We start from the raw sequence: 10845 nt of genomic DNA on the forward strand, positions 1-10845 counted from the left end.
GGTTTCGAACACGTGTTAGGGGCGTTCACATATCGCACCTAAAAACCATAGACAGTAAAAGAAATGGACACAGCGACCCCATTGGAACTCAATTGAGACAAATGAAGCCCAGTTTTAGCGTTTTTTAGCACTTCCGTTTCTGACGCGCAGACTCAAACGAAGCTTGACGACGTCAGCAACCTGTCTGACAGATGTGTGCGTGTAAACTGTCATCGTTAATCTTGCAGAGACGGCGAGCTTGAGCGGGGAGTTCTGTGTCGTGAGTGAGCAGGAGTAAGTATTCTGATTCATTATTTTGTATAGTATTTTAAAATGTAACGCCAGTACACCATATTAAGTTAATTGCCTGCGAGCTTCTCCTCCTGTCTGTACGGTAATGCGACAGAGAGCCGAGTGGTTATGACGCAATCGTTAGCTTATTTTTTACAAAAACTGTTTCTACGGGGCCATAATGTAACATAGAAGGTAATGGAGCCCTTTATACATTGTCGTGTATCTTTAGAAATAAATAATGGACAAACAGAGTCTTTAAACGCCTCAGATGTAAAGTTATTCGCTGTCAAAGTGACGCCAAAATGAATGGGAGTCAATGGGAATGCTAACGCATGTGAAGTTCTGCTAAAAGATGGCAGCCCCCACCCGACTTCAACTTCCGGTCGAGTTCCTTGCCCCTTGCTAAAAACGCGTGGAAAGCGCTAGTCGCGCCGTTTTCTCCTTCTTTCCAAAGCGCTCGTGCAGTTGCGCCCCTGGGGCGTCTGTCGTTGCTAAGCAACCATGACTCCCTCTCTCCATGAAGATGCGGAAATTTCAGCGAAGGATAAATGGATTTGCAGCTCTAAAAATCACTCGCAGTAGCTCTGCTGCTAAATTTATTTCAAAATGGCAATCCATATACAGCTATGATCAGCTGTTCCTTCATCTTAGCAGAGTTTTCAACATCGTTACGGGAAAGGATGAAGCTGATTGGTTAGTTCTTGTCACATGACCCGCGGTGCGCTTGCGGCATTCTGAAAAGTTGAGATGTTTTTAAATGTTTTCACCTGTTTTCGTGTGCGTGTCGCGACCGCGTCGCTTCCATTATGAGTGCGCATACCGCGTCTACATTGGAAATAACGAACTTGAGCGCGCAAAAGACGCCATATGTGAATGGCCACTTAAAAGACAGCGCGCCGCGAGACATAAGTCAGTTACAGACCAGCGAGCTACCCAGAATCAGCTCCAGATCTCTGGAAACCATGCTAAACCATAGCAGAACCCTGACTACATTTTATAAAGCTCCGGATCAAAATACTTCAGATAATCAGAGGGTTTGTTGAGGTGAAGACCTACTGGAACCAAACCCTGATAACGTCGCTCAAAGAATGAAATACAGATTACAATATTGTCATCATTTATCAGTAAAGCTGCTCTGCTCGCTGCATGGAAAAACACTGCGTGAACGGAGAACATGAGGGCGAGAGAATGACGAAAAGTCTCATTACTGGACAAACTATTCATGTAGTGACAAACCAGTTGGCCTTTGAATTATCCAAGCAGCTCTAGAGTCTGTCACCGAGACGAACCGTGAGTCCACCGGTCATTACAGACAGGAAACACTCCAATTAGAGCACTGACTCAACCCAAAACAAGCGTCTCTCCAGCAGTGGTGGACGAAGTACACAGATCAAGTACTTGAGTAAAAGTACAGATACGTATAGTAAAATATTACTCCAGTAAAAGTAAAAGTACTCCTTTTTCAATCTTACTCAAGTGAAAGTACAAAAGTACTCAATTTTTTATGTACTTAAGTAAAAAAGTACTGAAAGATAGATGTTTGCAATTTTATATAGGCTACTTAATTTAATGTTATATTAGCACATATTTTTTTATAATCCTACTGCTCAAAATACCTGGGATTTCTTCCAAAATAACCACTATACGGAGTCAAGATATATTTTTGTTGTTGATATGGACTACGCTGATGAGAGTGATGTTGGCTGTGAAGCTTACACTGTGATGTACCTGAGAGAGATGACCATCTGTTTTTCACCAATAAGAACAAAGTAATTTAAAGTTTGTTTTACAGAATATCAAAGTTACAGTACAGACCAAAAGTTTGGACACATCTTCTCATTCAAAGAGTTTTCTTTATTTTCATGACTATGAAGATTGTAGAGTCACACTGAAGGCATCAAGGGCTATTTGACCAAGAAGGAGAGTGATGGGGTGCTGCGCCAGATGACCTGCCCTCCACAGTCACCGGACCTGAACCCAATCCAGATGGTTTAGGGGTGAGCTGGACCACAGACAGAAGGCAAAAGGGCCAACAAGTGCTAAGCATCTCTCGAGGAACTCCTTCAAGACTGTTGAAGACCATTTCAGGTGACTACCTCTTGAAGCTCATCAAGAGAATGCCAAGAGTGTGCAAAGCAGTAATCAAAGCAAAAGGTGGCTACTTTGAAGAACCTACAATATGACATATTTTCAGTTGTTTCACACTTTTTGTTATGTATATAATTCCATATATAATTCCACATGTGTTCATTCATAGTTTTGATGCCTTCAGTGTGCATCTACAATTTTCATAGTCATAAAAATAAAGAAAACTCTTTGAATGAGAAAGTGTGTCCAAACTTTTGGTCTGTACTGTAACTTTATATATGACATGATAATAAGGCCTGAAGTTAGGAAGAAAGTAAGGAAAATATAATTATATTTTCATAATGATTTTTTCCTTCTCAAACCTTGTCTATGGTTTAAAAACCACCCTGGCCAAACGGGGTGCATCTCTTCCCACTTTAATAATTACTGTAGTTACCATGTTCTGAACATCACATCCTTTCTTTTCTAACCAGATTTAATCTCTCTCTCTCTCTCTCTCTCTCTCTCTCTCTCTCTCTCTCTCTCTCTATATATATATATATATATATATAGGTGGTTGAATAAAAATATTTGGACATTATTTATGTATATTTTATGTATAAAAATTACCTCAACTTAGCACCAACAAGCTTGTTAGCTAGACAGTTAGCATCAGCTAACAATATTTACTTATTTTCAGTACGGTTATGAATAAACATTCATGTCTGTCTACTCGTCTAGTTAATCCAAACAATATACATATGTATAACGTTACTGTTGATAAACAATATAAAAACAGACATTTTAATAAAACTGTTAACATTATGGCAGCGGGGAATTTGAACGTGCATGAGTTATTGTATTTAATCTGTGTTATTTAAAGTTTTTTTTACCTAAAATTGATGCGTCTGCACTCGAGCATTTCAGTGGGCTTAAATAGATCACTCTTTACAACGGATTTAGTTCCCAAACAACTGACAGTTTTGAACTAAATATGATTTTCAGTTACAATAATTAATCCAAAATTTCGACATTAATAACTTACTTTTAGCAACATCAGACGCACGCGCGCTCACAAGATCTCCCGGTTCTTACTTCTGGAGACTCGCACTAAACGGTTCATTTGAATCAGTGAGTGGTCGACTCCAGAACAGCTGCAATCGGATCATTCTAATTCCTAAACGAATCTTTTGGTGCGATTCGCGATCCGATTTAAAAGTTTCTTTTGAAAAGATTCAGTTCGTTCATGATGAATCAGACACCGCTTCTGCGTGTCGGAGCACGTGATATAGGGAGTAACGATATGTTTTATGAAATGTAGTGAAGTAAAAAGTACGATTTTATGCTTCGGAATGTAGTGAAGTAAAAGTAAAAGTTACTAAAAATAAAATTACTCAAGTAAAGTACAGATACTTGAAAAATGTACTTAAGTACAGTAACGAAGTAAAGCTACTCCGTTACTGTCCACCACTGCTCTCCAGGGACACTTCAGCTTGACATATATCACATCATTAATGCGCTTCTGCTACACAGTGGGCTGACATGTTAAATGCGCTTTAAATGCATGTCTAAAACATAATGATAACAGCGGAGCATTTCACTTTGTTTTGGGATTTAATTAGCTCTCACAGTGACAAATGTTGGCTGATTTACTGTAGAGATAACGAGACGGTTTACATTTGTTTTCCTGAGTACAAATCAATGTGATTAATATATTTATGCATTAAGCAGATAGTTTTATCCAGAGTGATTTGCATTGAATTCAAGCAGTGGTGGACAGTAACGGAGTAGCTTTACTTCGTTACTGTACTTAAGTACATTTTTCAAGTATCTGTACTTTACTTGAGTAATTTTATTTTTAGTAACTTTTACTTTTACTTCACTACATTCCGAAGCATAAAATCGTACTTTTTACTTCACTACATTTCATAAAACATATCGTTACTCCCTATATCACGTGCTCCGACACGCAGAAGCGGTGTCTGATTCATCATGAACGAACTGAATCTTTTCAAAAGAAACTTTTAAATCGGATCGCGAATCGCACCAAAAGATTCGTTTAGGAATTAGAATGATCCGATTGCAGCTGTTCTGGAGTCGACCACTCACTGATTCAAATGAACCGTTTAGTGCGAGTCTCCAGAAGTAAGAACCGGGAGATCTTGTGAGCGCGCGTGCGTCTGATGTTGCTAAAAGTAAGTTATTAATGTCGAAATTTTGGATTAATTATTGTAACTGAAAATCATATTTAGTTCAAAACTGTCAGTTGTTTGGGAACTAAATCCGTTGTAAAGAGTGATCTATTTAAGCCCACTGAAATGCTCGAGTGCAGACGCATCAATTTTAGGTAAAAAAAACTTTAAATAACACAGATTAAATACAATAACTCATGCACGTTCAAATTCCCCGCTGCCATAATGTTAACAGTTTTATTAAAATGTCTGTTTTTATATTGTTTATCAACAGTAACGTTATACATATGTATATTGTTTGGATTAACTAGACGAGTAGACAGACATGAATGTTTATTCATAACCGTACTGAAAATAAGTAAATATTGTTAGCTGATGCTAACTGTCTAGCTAACAAGCTTGTTGGTGCTAAGTTGAGGTAATTTTTATACATAAAATATACATAAATAATGTCCAAATATTTTTATTCAACCACCTATATATATATATATATATATATAGAGAGAGAGAGAGAGAGAGAGAGAGAGAGAGAGAGAGAGAGAGAGAGAGAGAGAGATTAAATCTGGTTAGAAAAGAAAGGATGTGATGTTCAGAACATGGTAACTACAGTAATTATTAAAGTGGGAAGAGATGCACCCCGTTTGGCCAGGGTGGTTTTTAAACCATAGACAAGGTTTGAGAAGGAAAAAATCATTATGAAAATATAATTATATTTTCCTTACTTTCTTCCTAACTTCAGGCCTTATTATCATGTCATATATAAAGTTACAGTACAGACCAAAAGTTTGGACACACTTTCTCATTCAAAGAGTTTTCTTTATTTTTATGACTATGAAAATTGTAGATGCACACTGAAGGCATCAAAACTATGAATGAACACATGTGGAATTATATATGGAATTATATACATAACAAAAAGTGTGAAACAACTGAAAATATGTCATATTGTAGGTTCTTCAAAGTAGCCACCTTTTGCTTTGATTACTGCTTTGCACACTCTTGGCATTCTCTTGATGAGCTTCAAGAGGTAGTCACCTGAAATGGTCTTCAACAGTCTTGAAGGAGTTCCTCGAGAGATGCTTAGCACTTGTTGGCCCTTTTGCCTTCTGTCTGTGGTCCAGCTCACCCCTAAACCATCTGGATTGGGTTCAGGTCCGGTGACTGTGGAGGGCAGGTCATCTGGCGCAGCACCCCATCACTCTCCTTCTTGGTCAAATAGCCCTTGATGCCTTCAGTGTGACTCTACAATCTTCATAGTCATGAAAATAAAGAAAACTCTTTGAATGAGAAGATGTGTCCAAACTTTTGGTCTGTACTGTAACTTTGATATTCTGTAAAACAAACTTTAAATTACTTTGTTCTTATTGGTGAAAAACAGATGGTCATCTCTCTCAGGTACATCACAGTGTAAGCTTCACAGCCAACATCACTCTCATCAGCGTAGTCCATATCAACAACAAAAATATATCTTGACTCCGTATAGTGGTTATTTTGGAAGAAATCCCAGGTATTTTGAGCAGTAGGATTATAAAAAAATATGTGCTAATATAACATTAAATTAAGTAGCCTATATAAAATTGCAAACATCTATCTTTCAGTACTTTTTTACTTAAGTACATAAAAAATTGAGTACTTTTGTACTTTCACTTGAGTAAGATTGAAAAAGGAGTACTTTTACTTTTACTGGAGTAATATTTTACTATACGTATCTGTACTTTTACTCAAGTACTTGATCTGTGTACTTCGTCCACCACTGAATTCAAGGTTTACATTTGATCAGTACATGCATGAACACGTGTCCTTTACATTGCTAGCGCAGTGCATCCTGTTCAATATTTAAATAATGTTACTTTCTAGTGTGTAAATGTCTCCGAAATAACGTGCACACACGTATTACTGCTCTTTTGAGTAATTCTTATTGCAAATTTCATTCAAATCAACAAAAAGCAATTACAAACAGTGATGTTTACATTTTTTACAATTGTTTTATTTTATTTTATTTATTGCATAATTAAAGTTTTGCTCTACACTCACAAAGAGCATTATCTTCAATGTAAATATATGTGAAATTTACTAGCAATTTCTTGAGTGAAAACGGTTTCAGACATGATGCCTGAAAGGGAAACGCATGTCTTTCTACGTCACTGTCTGATAAATGCACGCTTTTCCACGTAACAGTCTGATAAATGCACGCTTTTCTACGGCACGGTCTGATAAATGCACGCTTTTCCACGTAACAGTCTGATAAATGCACGCTTTTCTACGTCACTGTCTGATAAATGCACGCTTTTCCACGTAACAGTCTGATAAATGCACGCTTTTCTACGGCACGGTCTGATAAATGCACGCTTTTCTACGGCACGGTCTGATAAATGCACGCTTTTCTATGGCAATATCTGATAAATGCACGCTTTTCCATGTAACTGTCTGATAAATGCACGCTTTTCTACGGCACGGTCTGATAAATGCACGCTTTTCTATGGCAATATCTGATAAATGCACGCTTTTCCATGTAACTGTCTGATAAATGCACGCTTTTCTACGGCACGGTCTGATAAATGCACGCTTTTCTATGGCAATATCTGATAAATGCACGCTTTTCCATGTAACTGTCTTATAAATGCACGCTTTTCTACGGCACGGTCTGATAAATGCACGCTTTTCCACGTAACAGTCTGATAAATGCACGCTTTTCCACGTAACAGTCTGATAAATGCACGCTTTTCCACGTAACAGTCTGATAAATGCACGCTTTTCTACGGCATGGTCTGATAAATGCACGCTTTTCTGCGTCACTGTCTGATAAATGCATGCTTTCTTTTAGGTGCACTGCTTTATGAATGCACGTTTTTGAATGCACGCCAGATAAATGCGTTCGTCAGCTGTGCAGCAGAAAAGAATGCATTTCTGTGTCTGCATGTTTTTGACAGATGTGCGCTACATGAATAACGGCACACATCAAGCTTGCTAAACAACACACCTACTGCATCCACAATGCATACGTTTCTGAAGCGTGCATGAGAGATGCGCAGTGAGGGCGGTTTGCGAGCGCTATCACTCATTCCAGATGTTTTGTTTGCCTCAAGCCGGATCCAGCTCTCTCATATCACAGCACATCTCCAGAGGAGCCTGTCCACCAATCAGCAGCTGCGCCTCTGCATTAACATTCCCACGCTCCTCTGCTGGTGTTGTGTTCAGGGGATTTCATGGTGTTGGAAATGCTATATGAAGACGAAGGCAATAACATGACACACAGCAGGACAAATACGCATTTCAGGATTAAAGAGAGAAGAAGCGAGTGAATGGATGGAGAGAGATGGGGGGGGGGGGGGGTCGTGGGAAGGAAACCCTGGTTCCCATAGAAATGCATTCTGGGTTCATTCTCATTCAGACTAACATTATAAAGCTCTCTCATGTCCCTTTCTCTTCAGCTTCTGGGAAGAAAAGCATGTTATTTCTGTCTCGTTTGGGATCAGACTCCTGACCGAGACCTTCACCTGATTCAACGCACCAGAGCAGCACATAACAATAAACACACGCCTCAATGCATTCACTGAGGCGTGTGTTTTGGGCAGCACGTCTCACACACACACGCACACACGCACACACACACACACACACACACACACACACACTACTTTTCAGTCATTCTCATAATACTTATTGCGATTGAAATCAACAATTTTTCTCACAACAACCACTCCCAATGATCTATAAATACTTTACAATTGTTTTCCACATTACAGAATTTTTTTTTTTTTTTTGCATCATGGTAATGAGAACTGGGTTAAAATAAAATAATAAAACTGAAAATGAAATAAAATATGTTAAAAACCATAACAGTAATGATATTGTTTTTAATATGGTGATGAGAATTGGGGGGGGGGGGGGGATTTTTAAATTAAATAAATTACATAAAAATTAATAAACATGAGAATTATTTTCTTTTAAATTAATGAGAATTAGGGGAAAATTTAATTAAACAATATTAATTTTTTACAGTGATGATATTTATTTTTATTATGGAAAAGAGAATAAGGAAAATCTAATAAAAAATAATACAGTAATTTTTAATAATGAGAATAATGAGAATTATTTTTTGTGTTATAGGGGATGAAAAAATGTAAATAAAAACATTAATTAAAAATATTGTAGTAATGGTATATAAATTGTGGGAAATTAAATATAAAATGAGAAGAAAACATTTCAATAGTGAGAACTATTTTTAGCATTATAGTAATGAGAACAGAGGAAAATTAGCTTAAAACTGAAATAATTTTTTTTCATTATGAGCATATGCTTTTCATGCATTTCTCATAATTCATGGATGAAATACAACGTGCACATGTTTTGGATCAATCAATAAACACCAAACCACACGATCAGAAGCAAAAGCAAACCAAAACAACAGACTGAAGGTTGACCACATCGCAGCAAGCACAGAGCCGATCACGTTACACAGTGTTTATGCACTGGGTTTCATTGTGCTACGGATCATCTCTCTCTCACACACACACACACACACACACGCCAGATGAGGGTTTCCCGTTCCCCTCAGGCTTAAAAGCAGATGCACGCACACACAGCTCTCTCTCATTCATCTTAAAGACATGTGAACCGCAGCTTTCCCCGCACGAGCAATACCTCACACTCAGCCACAATGTTGCCTGGTGACAGTCGCCGTGGTGATGTGTCCGTCTCCGCACCACTGGACCACCTGTGACTAGAGATGTGTGTGTGTGTGTGTGTGTGTGTGTGTGTACTCACTCAGCCTTGGCCAGTGCGCTCAGGGCCCGACTGAAGCACCACCCTACAAAGGGCAGGTCTCGTCCGAGGAAGCCTGAGCGAGGATGATCTCGCCGGGCAGCGGCCGCAGGGCGGGGGGGCCTCTCGGGCTCCTCGAGATTGGAGGTGTCATCCTCGGAGCGCAGAGATGGAACGAACGGAGGGAGCACTGGAGGAGACGAGAGGAGAAAACCTGTGAGGTGCTCAGTGAGGAAAACAGAGAGAGAGAGAGAGAGAGAGAGAGAGAGAGAGAGATGAGACTGTAGCGCAATGACTCGCTCGCCCACTCTCTCTCTCTCTCTGTCTCTCTGCAGCAGTCTCAGCTAATCAGTGTGAGTCACAGCCAAAACCCGGAGCGAGATCCACACACACACACACACACACACACACACAGTATCGGCTGCTGAGGGCTTTTGTTCATACATTTACACAATTTGTTTATTTAAAAAAAAAAACAACACAAGCACATCGACTGCAGGAAACGTGATGATCTCAGCTCATCTGAATATGTTAATCAGCTCATCTGAATATGTTAATCAGCTCATCTGAATATGTTAATCAGCTCAATAAAGTCCATGAATCTCAGGAAACTGACAGAATCATGACATTATGATTGCAATAACAAGCCTCTGAGCTGCACAGAATCAATCATAATCACGTCAGATGCACAGAAATGACAACTGCCTTTATTTTTAGCTTTGTTTTCTACGCAGCAGAGTTTTATCAGCGATCAGTAAGAATATAAGGGTATATAAATAACGTTTATTACAAAAAAAAAAAAAAAAAAAAAAACTAATGGTGACTAATTCTACAGAAATCCACCCACTGCCCTCCAGAGATACACAACTGTGTGTGTGTGTGTGCGCGTGTGTGTGTGTGTGTGTGTGTGTGTGTGTGTGTGTGTGTGTGTTAATGCATTATTAAACATATGGTGGCTTTCTACTTTCCTATAAACATAGTTTGCTCTCAGAGCGTGACTCTGAATGCTGTCATGTGATATCAACTGATTTTCCAGTGCAAGACATACACAGTATGCACAATTATCACTATTGCAACATGTTTACTGTGATGTAGAAGTACTAACACAGAGATTTAAGACAATGCACATGCTGCCCAACTCCCCGAGCTAACAATCCTAAAGTCTTAAAGCAGATAAAGAAGAAACTCGGAGCTTTACGCAACAGGCTTAATGAATTAATTCCCATCCCCTGTGTTTCACTTAAACCTGCAGAGCAATCTGTAGCAAATCCAGCAATTACAGCAGAGAAGTCGTCAAAATAGCAGCAAGTCAGGCTTATGATTAATAACACTGTGCACTGACTTTGGGTTCCTCTGGGAACTTCAGGAAACACTGGGAGCAGAACACAAGCAAGAAAACATTACATTTATGCATGCAGAGTTGGGTGATATTACTTTAATTTTCAGTTGTGGTCTCAATTTGACTGCATTGAGACGATCTGATAAGAACTAAACTTGAACTAAAGCTGGATAATAACACTGTTATTGAGCTGAATTACTTCTGTAGAGA

At 38.8% G+C, this 10845-nt stretch overlaps 1 protein-coding gene across 5 annotated transcripts in view; it reads right to left on the bottom strand.

The window, feature by feature from the left end:
• The window catches only part of LOC128014912 (citron Rho-interacting kinase-like), a 71910-nt gene extending 62360 nt beyond the window's left edge, over positions 1 to 9550 (bottom strand). For all 5 annotated transcript variants that reach the window (XM_052598620.1, XM_052598619.1, XM_052598621.1 and 2 more), the window contains exon 1: positions 9300 to 9550. The gene's annotated coding sequence lies outside the window, so the exon portion shown is untranslated. The remainder of the gene's footprint in view (positions 1 to 9299) is intronic.
• Positions 9551 to 10845: the final 1295 nt, after the last annotated feature.

The sequence above is a fragment of the Carassius gibelio genome, chromosome A5, assembly GCF_023724105.1.
Source record: "Carassius gibelio isolate Cgi1373 ecotype wild population from Czech Republic chromosome A5, carGib1.2-hapl.c, whole genome shotgun sequence".
Lineage (NCBI taxonomy): Eukaryota > Metazoa > Chordata > Actinopteri > Cypriniformes > Cyprinidae > Carassius > Carassius gibelio.